The sequence below is a fragment of the Ptiloglossa arizonensis genome, unplaced genomic scaffold (genome assembly GCF_051014685.1).
Source record: "Ptiloglossa arizonensis isolate GNS036 unplaced genomic scaffold, iyPtiAriz1_principal scaffold0023, whole genome shotgun sequence".
In the NCBI taxonomy this organism is placed as follows: Eukaryota; Metazoa; Arthropoda; class Insecta; order Hymenoptera; family Colletidae; genus Ptiloglossa; species Ptiloglossa arizonensis.
This window is the reverse complement of record NW_027478393.1, coordinates 1,953,083-1,967,316: the sequence shown is the minus strand read 5'-3', so window position 1 is coordinate 1,967,316 and position 14,234 is coordinate 1,953,083. Positions and strand designations below refer to the sequence as shown.

Sequence of the window (14,234 nt, the reverse complement as noted above, 5' to 3'; positions counted from 1 at the left end):
AGCATGCCAGCTACACGGTGGTGTGCCTAACGTGTGGATAGCTCGAAATTTTCGTTCCGGACCGATGTGACCGGGAAGCAACACGCCGCTGGGACTTTGAAACTTTCGGCACGTATCGAACAGTTCTTCTCTATTATCTCGAGAACGGACACGACGACCGTACACTTTGAGCACACAGCAGCGTGTTTTAGCATGCCAGCTACACGGTGGTGTGGATAGCTCGAAATTTTCGTTCCGGACCGATATGACCGGGAAACAACACGCCGCTGGGACTTTGAAACTTTCGGCACGTATCGAACAGTTCTTCTCTATTATCTCGAGAACGGACACGACGACCGTACACTTTGAGCACACAGCAGCGTGTTTTAGCATGCCAGCTACACGGTGGTGTGCCTAACGTGTGGATAGCTCGAAATTTTCGTTCCGGACCGATGTGACCGGGAAGCAACACGCCGCTGGGACTTTGAAACTTTCGGCACGTATCGAACAGTTCTTCTCTATTATCTCCGAGAACGGACACGACGACCGTACACTTTGAGCACAGAGCAGCGTGTTTTAGCATGCCAGCTACACGGTGGTGTGCCTAACGTGTGGATAGCTCGAAATTTTCGTTCCGGACCGATGTGACCGGGAAGCAACACGCCGCTGGGACTTTGAAACTTTCGGCACGTATCGAACAGTTCTTCTCTATTATCTCGAGAACGGACACGACGACCGTACACTTTGAGCACACAGCAGCGTGTTTTAGCATGCCAGCTACACGGTGGTGTGCCTAACGTGTGGATAGCTCGAAATTTTCGTTCCGGACCGATGTGACCGGGAAGCAAGACGCCGCTGGGACTTTGAAACTTTCGGCACGTATCGAACAGTTCTTCTCTATTATCTCGAGAACGGACACGACGACCGTACACTTTGAGCACACAGCATCGTGTTTTAGCATGCCAGCTAAACGGTGGTGTGCCTAACGTGTGGATAGCTCGAGATTTTCGTTCCGGACCGATGTGACCGGGAAGCATCACGCCGCTGGGACTTTGAAACTTTCGGCACGTATCGAACAGTTCTTCTCTATTATCTCGAGAACGGACACGACGACCGTACACTTTGAGCACACAGCAGCGTGTTTTAGCATGCCAGCTACACGGTGGTGTGCCTAACGTGTGGATAGCTCGAAATTTTCGTTCCGGACCGATGTGACCGGGAAGCATCACGCCGCTGGGACTTTGAAACTTTCGGCACGTATCGAACAGTTCTTCTCTATTATCTCGAGAACGGACACGACGACCGTACACTTTGAGCACACAGCAGCGTGTTTTAGCATGCCAGCTACACGGTGGTGTGCCTAACGTGTGGATAGCTCGAAATTTTCGTTCCGGACCGATGTGACCGGGAAGCAACACGCCGCTGGGACTTTGAAACTTTCGGCACGTATCGAACAGTTCTTCTCTATTATCTCGAGAACGGACACGACGACCGTACACTTTGAGCACACAGCAGCGTGTTTTAGCATGCCAGCTACACGGTGGTGTGCCTAACGTGTGGATAGCTCGAAATTTTCGTTCCGGACCGATGTGACCGGGAAGCATCACGCCGCTGGGACTTTGAAACTTTCGGCACGTATCGAACAGTTCTTCTCTATTATCTCGAGAACGGACACGACGACCGTACACTTTGAGCACACAGCAGCGTGTTTTAGCATGCCAGCTACACGGTGGTGTGCCTAACGTGTGGATAGCTCGAAATTTTCGTTCCGGACCGATGTGACCGGGAAGCAACACGCCGCTGGGACTTTGAAACTTTCGGCACGTATCGAACAGTTCTTCTCTATTATCTCGAGAACGGACACGACGACCGTACACTTTGAGCACACAGCAGCGTGTTTTAGCATGCCAGCTACACGGTGGTGTGCCTAACGTGTGGATAGCTCGAAATTTTCGTTCCGGACCGATGTGACCGGGAAGCAACACGCCGCTGGGACTTTGAAACTTTCGGCACGTATCGAACAGTTCTTCTCTATTATCTCGAGAACGGACACGACGACCGTACACTTTGAGCACACAGCAGCGTGTTTTAGCATGCCAGCTACACGGTGGTGTGCCTAACGTGTGGATAGCTCGAAATTTTCGTTCCGGACCGATGTGACCGGGAAGCAACACGCCGCTGGGACTTTGAAACTTTCGGCACGTATCGAACAGTTCTTCTCTATTATCTCGAGAACGGACACGACGACCGTACACTTTGAGCACACAGCAGCGTGTTTTAGCATGCCAGCTACACGGTGGTGTGCCTAACGTGTGGATAGCTCGAAATTTTCGTTCCGGACCGATGTGACCGGGAAGCAACACGCCGCTGGGACTTTGAAACTTTCGGCACGTATCGAACAGTTCTTCTCTATTATCTCGAGAACGGACACGACGACCGTACACTTTGAGCACACAGCAGCGTGTTTTAGCATGCCAGCTACACGGTGGTGTGCCTAACGTGTGGATAGCTCGAAATTTTCGTTCCGGACCGATGTGACCGGGAAGCATCACGCCGCTGGGACTTTGAAACTTTCGGCACGTATCGAACAGTTCTTCTCTATTATCTCGAGAACGGACACGACGACCGTACACTTTGAGCACACAGCAGCGTGTTTTAGCATGCCAGCTACACGGTGGTGTGCCTAACGTGTGGATAGCTCGAAATTTTCGTTCCGGACCGATGTGACCGGGAAGCAACACGCCGCTGGGACTTTGAAACTTTCGGCACGTATCGAACAGTTCTTCTCTATTATCTCGAGAACGGACACGACGACCGTACACTTTGAGCACACAGCAGCGTGTTTTAGCATGCCAGCTACACGGTGGTGTGCCTAACGTGTGGATAGCTCGAAATTTTCGTTCCGGACCGATGTGACCGGGAAGCAAGACGCCGCTGGGACTTTGAAACTTTCGGCACGTATCGAACAGTTCTTCTCTATTATCTCGAGAACGGACACGACGACCGTACACTTTGAGCACACAGCATCGTGTTTTAGCATGCCAGCTAAACGGTGGTGTGCCTAACGTGTGGATAGCTCGAGATTTTCGTTCCGGACCGATGTGACCGGGAAGCATCACGCCGCTGGGACTTTGAAACTTTCGGCACGTATCGAACAGTTCTTCTCTATTATCTCGAGAACGGACACGACGACCGTACACTTTGAGCACACAGCAGCGTGTTTTAGCATGCCAGCTACACGGTGGTGTGCCTAACGTGTGGATAGCTCGAAATTTTCGTTCCGGACCGATGTGACCGGGAAGCAACACGCCGCTGGGACTTTGAAACTTTCGGCACGTATCGAACAGTTCTTCTCTATTATCTCGAGAACGGACACGACGACCGTACACTTTGAGCACACAGCAGCGTGTTTTAGCATGCCAGCTACACGGTGGTGTGCCTAACGTGTGGATAGCTCGAAATTTTCGTTCCGGACCGATGTGACCGGGAAGCAACACGCCGCTGGGACTTTGAAACTTTCGGCACGTATCGAACAGTTCTTCTCTATTATCTCGAGAACGGACACGACGACCGTACACTTTGAGCACACAGCAGCGTGTTTTAGCATGCCAGCTACACGGTGGTGTGCCTAACGTGTGGATAGCTCGAAATTTTCGTTCCGGACCGATGTGACCGGGAAGCATCACGCCGCTGGGACTTTGAAACTTTCGGCACGTATCGAACAGTTCTTCTCTATTATCTCGAGAACGGACACGACGACCGTACACTTTGAGCACACAGCAGCGTGTTTTAGCATGCCAGCTACACGGTGGTGTGCCTAACGTGTGGATAGCTCGAAATTTTCGTTCCGGACCGATGTGACCGGGAAGCATCACGCCGCTGGGACTTTGAAACTTTCGGCACGTATCGAACAGTTCTTCTCTATTATCTCGAGAACGGACACGACGACCGTACACTTTGAGCACACAGCAGCGTGTTTTAGCATGCCAGCTACACGGTGGTGTGCCTAACGTGTGGATAGCTCGAAATTTTCGTTCCGGACCGATGTGACCGGGAAGCAACACGCCGCTGGGACTTTGAAACTTTCGGCACGTATCGAACAGTTCTTCTCTATTATCTCGAGAACGGACACGACGACCGTACACTTTGAGCACACAGCAGCGTGTTTTAGCATGCCAGCTACACGGTGGTGTGCCTAGCGTGTGGATAGCTCGAAATTTTCGTTCCGGACCGATGTGACCGGGAAGCATCACGCCGCTGGGACTTTGAAACTTTCGGCACGTGTCGAACAGTTCTTCTCTATTATCTCGAGAACGGACACGACGACCGTACACTTTGAGCACACAGCAGCGTGTTTTAGCATGCCAGCTACACGGTGGTGTGCCTAACGTGTGGATAGCTCGAAATTTTCGTTCCGGACCGATGTGACCGGGAAGCAACACGCCGCTGGGACTTTGAAACTTTCGGCACGTATCGAACAGTTCTTCTCTATTATCTCGAGAACGGACACGACGACCGTACACTTTGAGCACACAGCAGCGTGTTTTAGCATGCCAGCTACACGGTGGTGTGCCTAACGTGTGGATAGCTCGAAATTTTCGTTCCGGACCGATGTGACCGGGAAGCAACACGCCGCTGGGACTTTTTTTTTTTTTTTTTTTTTTTTTTAACGTGGGGGAAATCTTCGAAAGACCCCCCCGCCGCCTGGGGAGGGGCGGGGGGAGTGTGGGATTCCCCGCGCCCGGAGGAAACCCATCGGGCGCGGGACCTACCCACTAAAACCCACCACGGTGGCCATCCTCGCACTATGCAGGGGGAGCACCTGGGACCGAAGACATCATAACATCAGGTGCTCCCCCGTGCAGGGCTCTCGCGCCCGTGTCCTCCCGTTCCAGGGAAGGGAGGGGGTACTTCACCCTCCCTTCCCTGTTTTCTCCTCGGCGCTCTGGCGCCCGACGTCGGAGCAGGGCCACACTGCTCCGACGTCCCACTCCCGGGGGCCGCCCGAGGGCGGCCGCGAGTCCCACACTCGCGACCGCCCACGGCCCCCATAGCCGCGCCGGAGGCACGGCCCTGGGACCGTGCCGTCGGCGCGGCCGCACCCGGCCGTACGCTCCCGAGGGCGGCTCTGGCCTCTCCGCCCTCGAGAGCGTCGCCGTCCCTTACTCTTCCCACCCTTCACACGACGGGCGGTGGCACGAGCCTCAAGGGCTACGCACCCCCGCCCGCCGCTCTCAGGGTGGCCTCCCCGGCCCTTCCGGAGGCCCACCCGCCCCCGGCCTCGGACGGGGCCTCGCTCGCGGACGCCCGCTCTCGCGAATGCGGCTCGCGGCCTCCTTCTGCGAGATTACCTCCTCGCAGAAGGAGGACACGGCCCGCCACTTCGTCTCGCTGCCGAGCATGGCCTGTACCACGCCCGGCAGCGATAGGTCCGCCCCAATCACGGCCGTGAGGACACGGCGCTCCACCCCCCAGGCCGGACACACCTCGAGGGTGTGTTGCGCCGTGTCCTCGTCCGCTGGACAGTGCCAGCAGCGCGCCGCCTCTTCCACACCGATCCGGCACAGGTACTGACCGAAGCATCCGTGCCCGGACAGCACCTGCACCAACCGGTAGGTGAGTGAGCCGAAGCGCCTACCCAGCCACTCAAACAGGACCGGCCGGATAGCCCGGACAGTCCTCTGGCCGAACAACGGCTCGGCCAGCCGCTGCTGCCAAAGCTGCAGCATGGACTCCCGGGCCTGGCGCCTGAGGGCCTCCACCTCGCATCCCGCCAGGACCACCCCATCCTCGCGGGCGCGCATGCGGCCCTCGTAGAAAGCCGCATGCGCGCCCGCGATCAAGTCCGCCGGGGGTAGCCCTGACAGGACGCTCGCCGCCTCATACGAAACGGTCCGGTACCCCCGGGCGATCCGCAATGCAAGCCGCCTTTGAACCCGGCGCAGCAATACCTTGCTGCGCCGGGAGGCGGCCAGGTCGCCCGCCCACACGGGGGCCCCGTATAGGGCCACCGAGTGGACCATTCCCGCGTAGAGGCGGCGAACCCGGTCACTCGGGCCCCGCAGGTTGGGGAGGATACGGCCCAAAGCGCCAACTATCCTCTCCAACCGCGGGGCCAGGGCCCGGAAATGACCCTCGAAGCGCCAGTGGCTGTCGAGGTGAAGTCCCAGATATTTCATCTGAGACCTCACCTCGACGTCTGTCTCACCCACCCGGATCAGGGGGGGAGGCGGCTCTCCCCGGGGTCTATACATCCCGAGTACCTCGGTTTTGTGGAGAGCCACCTCCAAACCGATCCCCCTGATCCGGGAGACGACGCGCCGGGCACCGTCCTCGGCGGCCCGAACAGCCCCCCTCCAGTCCCCCCCGACGGCCAACAACAAGGTGTCGTCCGCGTAGCACGTCAGACTGACGCCGTCGGGGAGGTCTTCGGCCCGCAGGACGGTGTCGTACCCGAGGTTCCACAGCAGGGGTCCTAACACCGACCCCTGCGGAACCCCGGAGTACACCGCTCTCCTCTCCGTCCCGCACCGGCCCGGATACTCGATCCACCTGTCGCGGAGGTAGTCCTCGACGACTGCCCTAAGGTAGGCGGGGACTCGATGTTCCTCAAGCCCCCGCCTAATCGCCTCCCAGGGTAGGGTGTTAAACGCATTGGCGATGTCCAAGGACACCGCCAATGCCACCCCACCCCGGGAGACCGCCGAGGCCGAGAGGGACCGGACGCGTCGAATCGCGTCGATCGTCGACCGGCCCTCCCGGAACCCGAACTGGCACTCCGCCAGCCCGGGCCCACCCCGCGACAGGTGCCCGACGATGCGGGCCGCCACGACTCTTTCCAGGAGCTTGCCCACATCGTCGAGCAGGCAAATCGGCCGGTACGCGGACGGAGAGTCCGCGGGCCTACCCTCTTTCCGGAGGAGGACCATTCGGGCCACCTTCCATGCGGAGGGGAATCGCCCGGCCTCCAGGCAGCGGTCGAATAGCTCCCGGAGGCCGTCACCCAGGACGTCCGCGGCCAAGACCAAGACTCGGCCGGGCACTCCCGAAGGACCCGGGGCAGTATCCTTCGCCCCGAGTCTTCGGATGGCCGCGGCTAGCTCCCCAGCCGAGACCCCCAGCTCCGCGGACCAGGTGGTCGGGTCCGCAGAGGGACGTGGCCCGCTCTCCCCCACGATCGGGAAGAGCGTGTCGACCACGTCCCTCAAGAGCTGGGGGTCGAGACCCTCGGTGATCGGGGGCGCCCATGGCCGGAGTTTATTCAGAACTATCCGGTATGGGCGCCCCCATGGATCCCGCTCGAGGGTCTCGAGGAGCTCCTTCCAGCTCTGGGCCTTGGCCCGTTTGATGGCGACCTGCAGAGCCCTCTTTCCCGCGCGATAGGACTCGTACAGTTCCGCCGCCCTAGCCCGCGCGCCGTCGTCGCCGTTCCGTCCGGCCCGACGACGCGCGCGGGTGTACTGGCGTCGGGCCCGGACGCATGCTTTCCGCAATTCCCCGATTTCGCCCGACCACCAGTACACCGCCCGACGAGGAGACCGCGGCCCGGCCCGGGGCATCGCCGCGTCGCAAATGCGCGCGATGGCGCTCCCGAGCCGAGCCACGGCCCCCTCCAGGTCGGGCAGCCTGGTCTCCCGTCGAGGCCAGGTTTCGGCCAGAGCGGCTGCCACCAGGACGTCCTTGTCAAGGCGCCGAAGCGCCCATCTGCGTGGTGGTGGTGGGGCGCTACCCGCTCCCGGGCGGAGGCGTCGGTGCGGGGCCGCGGCGGCCTCGGGGGAGGTCAAGACCACGCGGATATACCGGTGGTCCGATAATGTCTCCTCCCCCACCACCACGTCCCACCCGGACACCATACGCGCGGCGCCGGGGGATCCAAACGTCAAATCCACTATGGACCCTCCCCCGCGCCGCACGCACGTCAGCTCCGACCCCCGGTTAATCAACCGGAGGTCGAAGCCCGCCGCCCAGTCGCCCAGAGCCTCGCCCCTCCGATTGGTCCTGGGGGACCCCCATGCCACAGACCAGGCATTGAAGTCCCCCAGGACCAGCACCGGCCGGGGCGCAATCCTTGTGAGGCACGCCCCCACCCCGGCCAGGTACTGCTCGAAGGCAGCAAGGCCGCAGTTGGGCGAGACGTAGCACCCCACCACGGCGACTCCCCCCCACTGGACGGCGACGAATCCCGCCCCGTTCTCCAGTAAGGAGAACGGAGGGGACCCGTCACCGCCCTGCCACACAGCCGCCACCAAGCCGCCCGCATCCCCCATCCAATGCGGATGGTCGGGGACGCGGTACGGCTCGGCGGCGACTGCCAGACCACCCCCCCACTCCGCCAGCGTCTGACACATCAGGTCCTGCGCTGCACGGCAGTGGTTGAGGTTGGCCTGCAGGAGGAGGCGGGGAGCCATTATTTGATGGCCTCCTCACCGCCTCCTGGTGGCACCTCCGTGAGGACGGCGGCGGGGCCGATGTCCACCTCCATCGCGGACACCAACGCCGTCGCCGCCTCCGACCTCTTCCTTGCGGCCGTCGCGTCGGTCGCGGCCAGGTCCGCGGGCGCCGCGGCGCCCGCAGCTGGGGCCGCTCTCACCGGCGCCGGGAGCGGCCCCGGCGCCCCCCTCCTCTGCCCTCGTCGGGATGGGGGGGTACATTGCTTCCCCCCCATTCGGTGCGCGGCGGGTCTCCCCATGTCCGCACACAGCGGGCACTTGGGGGCCGCCGCGCAGTGGCTCGCGCGGTGGCCTTCGGCACCGCAGCGGTAACAAGCACCGCTGCGGTCCACCGCGGAGGTGCACCGCTGCCTGACATGGCCCGTCTCCAGGCAGCGGTAGCACTGGAGTGGGCGTTGGGCGAGGACCTCGATCCTCGCCGACACCCACCCCACCACGATCCTCCCGACTGCTTCTAACTTCCGGGCAGCCGGAAGAGGGCACCGTGCCCACACCGCTCCCAGGCCGGAGGAGGACCGCCGGACCTCCCCGGTCCGGATGTCCCCCTCAGAGCAGCCACCGGCCTGGGCCAGCGCCCTGGCCACCTCCTCCCGGGTGACCGAGTCGTCCAGCCCACAAACGCGCAGCTCCGCGCTCTTTGTGGGCCGGGCGACCCTGACACCCCGGGGTGCCAAGGCCTCGCCCAGCTTTTCGGCCAGTCGGTCCGCCCTGGCTGCGTTGTCGGGGCCGCTCACGCGCAGCATGAGCGCCCCCGTCACCGCCCATCTCGGGCGGACCGACTCGATGGCGAGTGCGGCCAAGGATATCTTTTCCTTGGCCGCCGCCATCACCTCCCCGTAGGAGACGCCCCCCCCCTCCGGGACGGTCAGCATGACTGCTGCCGTTGAAGGGGGGCGTCCCAGACGGGGCTTCGCCCTCCCCGCCTTTCCGTCCCTCTTCGGGGCAACCGGCGGGGGAGGCGGCGGCACCCGGGCCGCCCTCCTCGCCGTCCTTCCCGCCCTTCGGCCAAGGACCTCGGTCCACAAGGGACCGGATGGGGGCGGCGGCGGAGGCATTTGTGCCCCCGCCGTCTCCCCCACCACGGCACCCTTGCCCTTCGTCTTTGCCGCAGGGCCCGGAACCGCGATGGTCCCCCCCTGCGGTCCCCCGCCCCTCGGTTGTTTCCCGGGCCCGGTCCTCCGTCCCGCCGGCGCTCCGTCCTTGGGGCGAAGCGCCGCCCGTATTTCCCCCCGGATGACGGCCATCATGGCCGCCATCTTGGCGTCCATGAGGAGCTCGATGCTCCTCGTGGACGCCGCTGGCGTGGGGGGAGCTCCCGCTTTCCCTCCCCCACACGTGCATACGCCCGTCGGCCCCGGATGAGGGCGCCTCCTAAGGGCGTCCGATTCCCTCCGCAAGCAGTCCAGCTCGTCCTGCAGCTTCTCCACACGCTGCCTTAGCTGGGCGTTCGTGCACTCCAAGGCAGCTGGTACACGGCGTCCCAGCTCCTGGAGAGCCCTCCGCGCCTCCGTCGCGGCCTGGCCAACCGACCTCGCGGAGGCTGTAGTCAGCCCCCGCGAGGTGGTGGCCACCTTCTCAATAGACCTCAGGGACGAGGCAATACGGGCCGATACATGGGCCGTATCCTCGTCCCTGAGGTCCTCCTCCCCGTCGGTCACCGTGAGCAACGGTGGAGCAGCGGACGTGGACGGATCTTCCTCCGTCCTCCGCCCCTCCACCGTCCTGCGCCTCTTTACGCCCGCGGCGCTGGTCGCGGACGCCAGGGACGAGACCGACGCCGTCTCGTCCCCCTCCTCGAACGGCGCCGGGTGGGGCACGAGTGCCCCCTCCGTCGCCACCCCTCGCGCCACGCGCACCGTCCCCCCTCCCCCTTTTTTTTTTTTTGAGTTTGTTTTATCCATTTTGGATCCCACGAGTAGGTCGGAACGTAAGTCGACCCGGGCAGAGCCGCCATACCCGGGCAGGCCTAAATACTCCGGGGGGTCGGCAGGTACCCCGGAGTTGGCCGCTTGGGATTGGGGCCTCCCCCCCAACCACGCATCCCATCACCGCGCACCGTAGCTTAGGATTGGAGGGCAATTTATAGAGTTACCATCCTCGCGGCCCGGGCGGTAAAGCCAAGGCCCCCGTCCCTCCTGCCGTCACGTACCACTCTCAAAGCCAAAAGAGGAATTGGGAGTGGGTCGTTGCGACGACCAACAGGAGTCTTACGGTGTGGTTTGGCATCGGGCACCTCGGGTTTGCCAGTCCCGTACTGTAGCAACAAGCTACAGCCCCTGAGGGATCCCCTCGAAACTTAGACTCACATCGAACAAAATCCACCTACGATTCCCTTCTTCTCTTCTTCTCTTCTACAAACACCTCCAATCCCAGAACACATTATCTTCCTTCTAACCCTTGTGTGTTCGTCCACCGAGTACGTTAGCTCCCCGTCGTCGTACAGATCGAACCATCTTCTCTGCCACCTCTTGGTCCGATTCAGGGGATTCGAGAAGTCCCAGCCGGGGGCGACGAACAGGTATCCGCATTTTGAAATCTTCCTCGTGGCCCTGTTGCATTCCAGAGCCTCCGCGCTGTGCTCCTCCTTCTGCTTGAAGCAGCTGCTGCACTTGCTCTTGTTGAATATGTTCGGCGCGAACTTCCTGCACTCGGCGCCGGTGCCACGGACGCCCGCCGTGCCGCCCGACATCGCGACACGTGCGAATTAACCGCGACGACCGGACAGCATCGTTCGCCTCTCGTCCCCTTCCCTTCGTCCGCCGTTACGAACCACGGCAAGCTTCTCCGCGTGTTCGATTCCTCTTCTTCCGCTGTTGCGCCCGTCCCGGAACAACAAGTTTTATTTACGCGCGATTTCGTTCCGTTGATACGCGCATATGATACGCGCGGACGCGTCACCGAGTAGTCGCCGGCCAGTCTTCGTGCCCGTTACATTAACGGATCGAGTTAACAGGATTTCGTATTCTCGTTCCGAGCAAGGATCACACTTCGGGTATTCGTTCCTTTTTACTCGGTGACGTCGGCGAGAATCTCGCGATATATCGATTCCCGCTACCGCGATCGAATGGAACGCGCCAATTTGTCGAAAGTACCGCGTATCGCGATAATCCGATAATCCGATAATCCGATAATCCGATAATCCGATAATCCGATAATCCGCGGGGCACTTCCGCCCAGCGTGTTCCGTCCCGCTTTTTGTTTACACGACCGGGACGAGTATACGAGACAAGGACTCGTCGGAATTTCGTAATGAATACGTAATGAATACGCGAGCGCGTCGCGCGTCGCGCGTGTTTACGATGTGTTTATGTCACGAGGACGGAAGGGAAACACGCGCGTATACGATGCTGTTGTCAACATCGACGCGATTCGTTCGCGAAACGATCGTTCCGAATCCGATAGCAGGTGACTGTTCTCTGTCCTTGTTTTCCGCCGTTCGTTCACCCGTGCCCCGCGGTCCGTGTTTCTTGTTGACAATCTTTTCTCCGTGACCTGCTCCGAAAGAGCACGTGGATCGAACGCGACACTCCGAATCACACGAAGCTATTTATAGACACACCCGCGTGCACCCGTAGTTAACGTGTCGCAGCACCGTTCACCGATGAACTCTCGATTGTTCAACGAATCGAATCGAACCCTCGTACGCACGTACGCACGTGCGTGCGATTCGCGTGTACGGGTCTTACCTTTTCAATGCGAACAACACAACGTCCCGATACGCACCACACCGTCCTTCTCCTGTCCTTGTTTTCCGCCGTTCGCTCGTGCCCCGCGGTCCGTGTTTCTTGTTGACAATCTTTTCTCCGTGACCTGCTCCGAAAGAGCACGTGGATCAAACGCGACACTCCGAATCACACGAAGCTATTTATAGACACACCCGCGTGCACCCGTAGTTAACGTGTCACAGCACCGTTCACCGATGATCTCTCAATTGTTCAACGAATCAAAACCCTCGTACGCACGTGCGTGCGGTTCGCGTGTACGGGTCCTACCTTTTCAATGCGAACAACACAACACAACGTCAACACAACGTCCCGCCGTCCCGACACGCCGCACACGTCCGTCTCCGTCGGCTGCCGGCGCACGACTCGCCGCTGGGACTTTGAAACTTTCGGCACGTATCGAACAGTTCTTCTCTATTATCTCGAGAACGGACACGACGACCGTACACTTTGAGCACACAGCAGCGTGTTTTAGCATGCCAGCTACACGGTGGTGTGCCTAACGTGTGGATAGCTCGAAATTTTCGTTCCGGACCGATGTGACCGGGAAGCAACACGCCGCTGGGACTTTGAAACTTTCGGCACGTATCGAACAGTTCTTCTCTATTATCTCGAGAACGGACACGACGACCGTACACTTTGAGCACACAGCAGCGTGTTTTAGCATGCCAGCTACACGGTGGTGTGCCTAACGTGTGGATAGCTCGAAATTTTCGTTCCGGACCGATGTGACCGGGAAGCAACACGCCGCTGGGACTTTGAAACTTTCGGCACGTATCGAACAGTTCTTCTCTATTATCTCGAGAACGGACACGACGACCGTACACTTTGAGCACACAGCAGCGTGTTTTAGCATGCCAGCTACACGGTGGTGTGCCTAACGTGTGGATAGCTCGAAATTTTCGTTCCGGACCGATGTGACCGGGAAGCAACACGCCGCTGGGACTTTGAAACTTTCGGCACGTATCGAACAGTTCTTCTCTATTATCTCGAGAACGGACACGACGACCGTACACTTTGAGCACACAGCAGCGTGTTTTAGCATGCCAGCTACACGGTGGTGTGCCTAACGTGTGGATAGCTCGAAATTTTCGTTCCGGACCGATGTGACCGGGAGGCAATACGGCCCTGAAATTATTAAATATTTGTATTTATTCGTCCTGTGGTATGCTACTAACATATATGTTTCATTTATTCTTTGTTCGATTTGTCGTAGTGGGCTGTATCGTGATTTGTTCGGAATGTGGTTTTCCGTCTAAGTTCCAGCGGGTCGCCCGGGCGGTCTGTCGTTGCGGCGGTTTTCCCCCGTAAGCGCGCGTGCTGTGGACCGTGCGTCGCCGGCGTCCCGGCCGGCCGTTCGGTACCTATAAGAGACCGAACGGTACGGGCGGCCGGTCGAGGCAGCGTCGGGCGCTTGGCTATTCTTCGACCTCGGTCGAGAAGCAGTCATCGCTCCTTGAGATTTTCTCAACTGTTTTCGCACCGTGTTTCGTTCCGCTACTATTTCTCTATACAGCAGTGCCACGAGTCGGTGTCTTTGACCGAATGGCTCTTATGTGGTATACGCGTCAAAGCGACGCTGATAGACTTTTATACACGAACGTGTATAATCGTACTTTACTATGCATCAACTCTTACAGTCCGAGCGATTGTATAAATTGTTTTAAACTAAAATTGTCGGCTCCTCTCCGTCGAGAGAGGGCATTTGGGACGACACGAGCAAAGATTGAAATACGGGTGTCTGAGATCGATGAAACCGGCGTTCGTACGTACTTTCTCGATATGAATAGTAACGATAGGCGCTTTCTCGAAAAGACCGGCATGACACTTGTCCGCGCTTTCTCGACCATGCGTCGATGATGCCCAGCGTGTAGTATCCGTGCCTAAACGATGGATGCCTAGCGCTAGAGGTACTTGCACGAAGGTAGTGCGCTGCGAACGAATCGTGTTTTGTCGATTGTGGGATACTATTTTAAGTCTCTAAGGGAGAAAAGGAAAAGAGAATTGTGATGGATCTTAAAATTTCTTTGAATTGTGAAGATGTAGAGTAACGGAGGGAACTATCTCAGTCAGTGGTAAAGGA

At 59.5% G+C, this 14,234-nt stretch overlaps 1 protein-coding gene across 1 annotated transcript in view; it reads right to left on the bottom strand.

Annotated features, from left to right (window-relative positions):
- The window catches only part of LOC143154441 (uncharacterized), a 42,442-nt gene that overhangs the window by 20,354 nt on the left and 7,854 nt on the right, over positions 1-14,234 (bottom strand). The gene's annotated exons all lie outside the window — the stretch shown is intronic.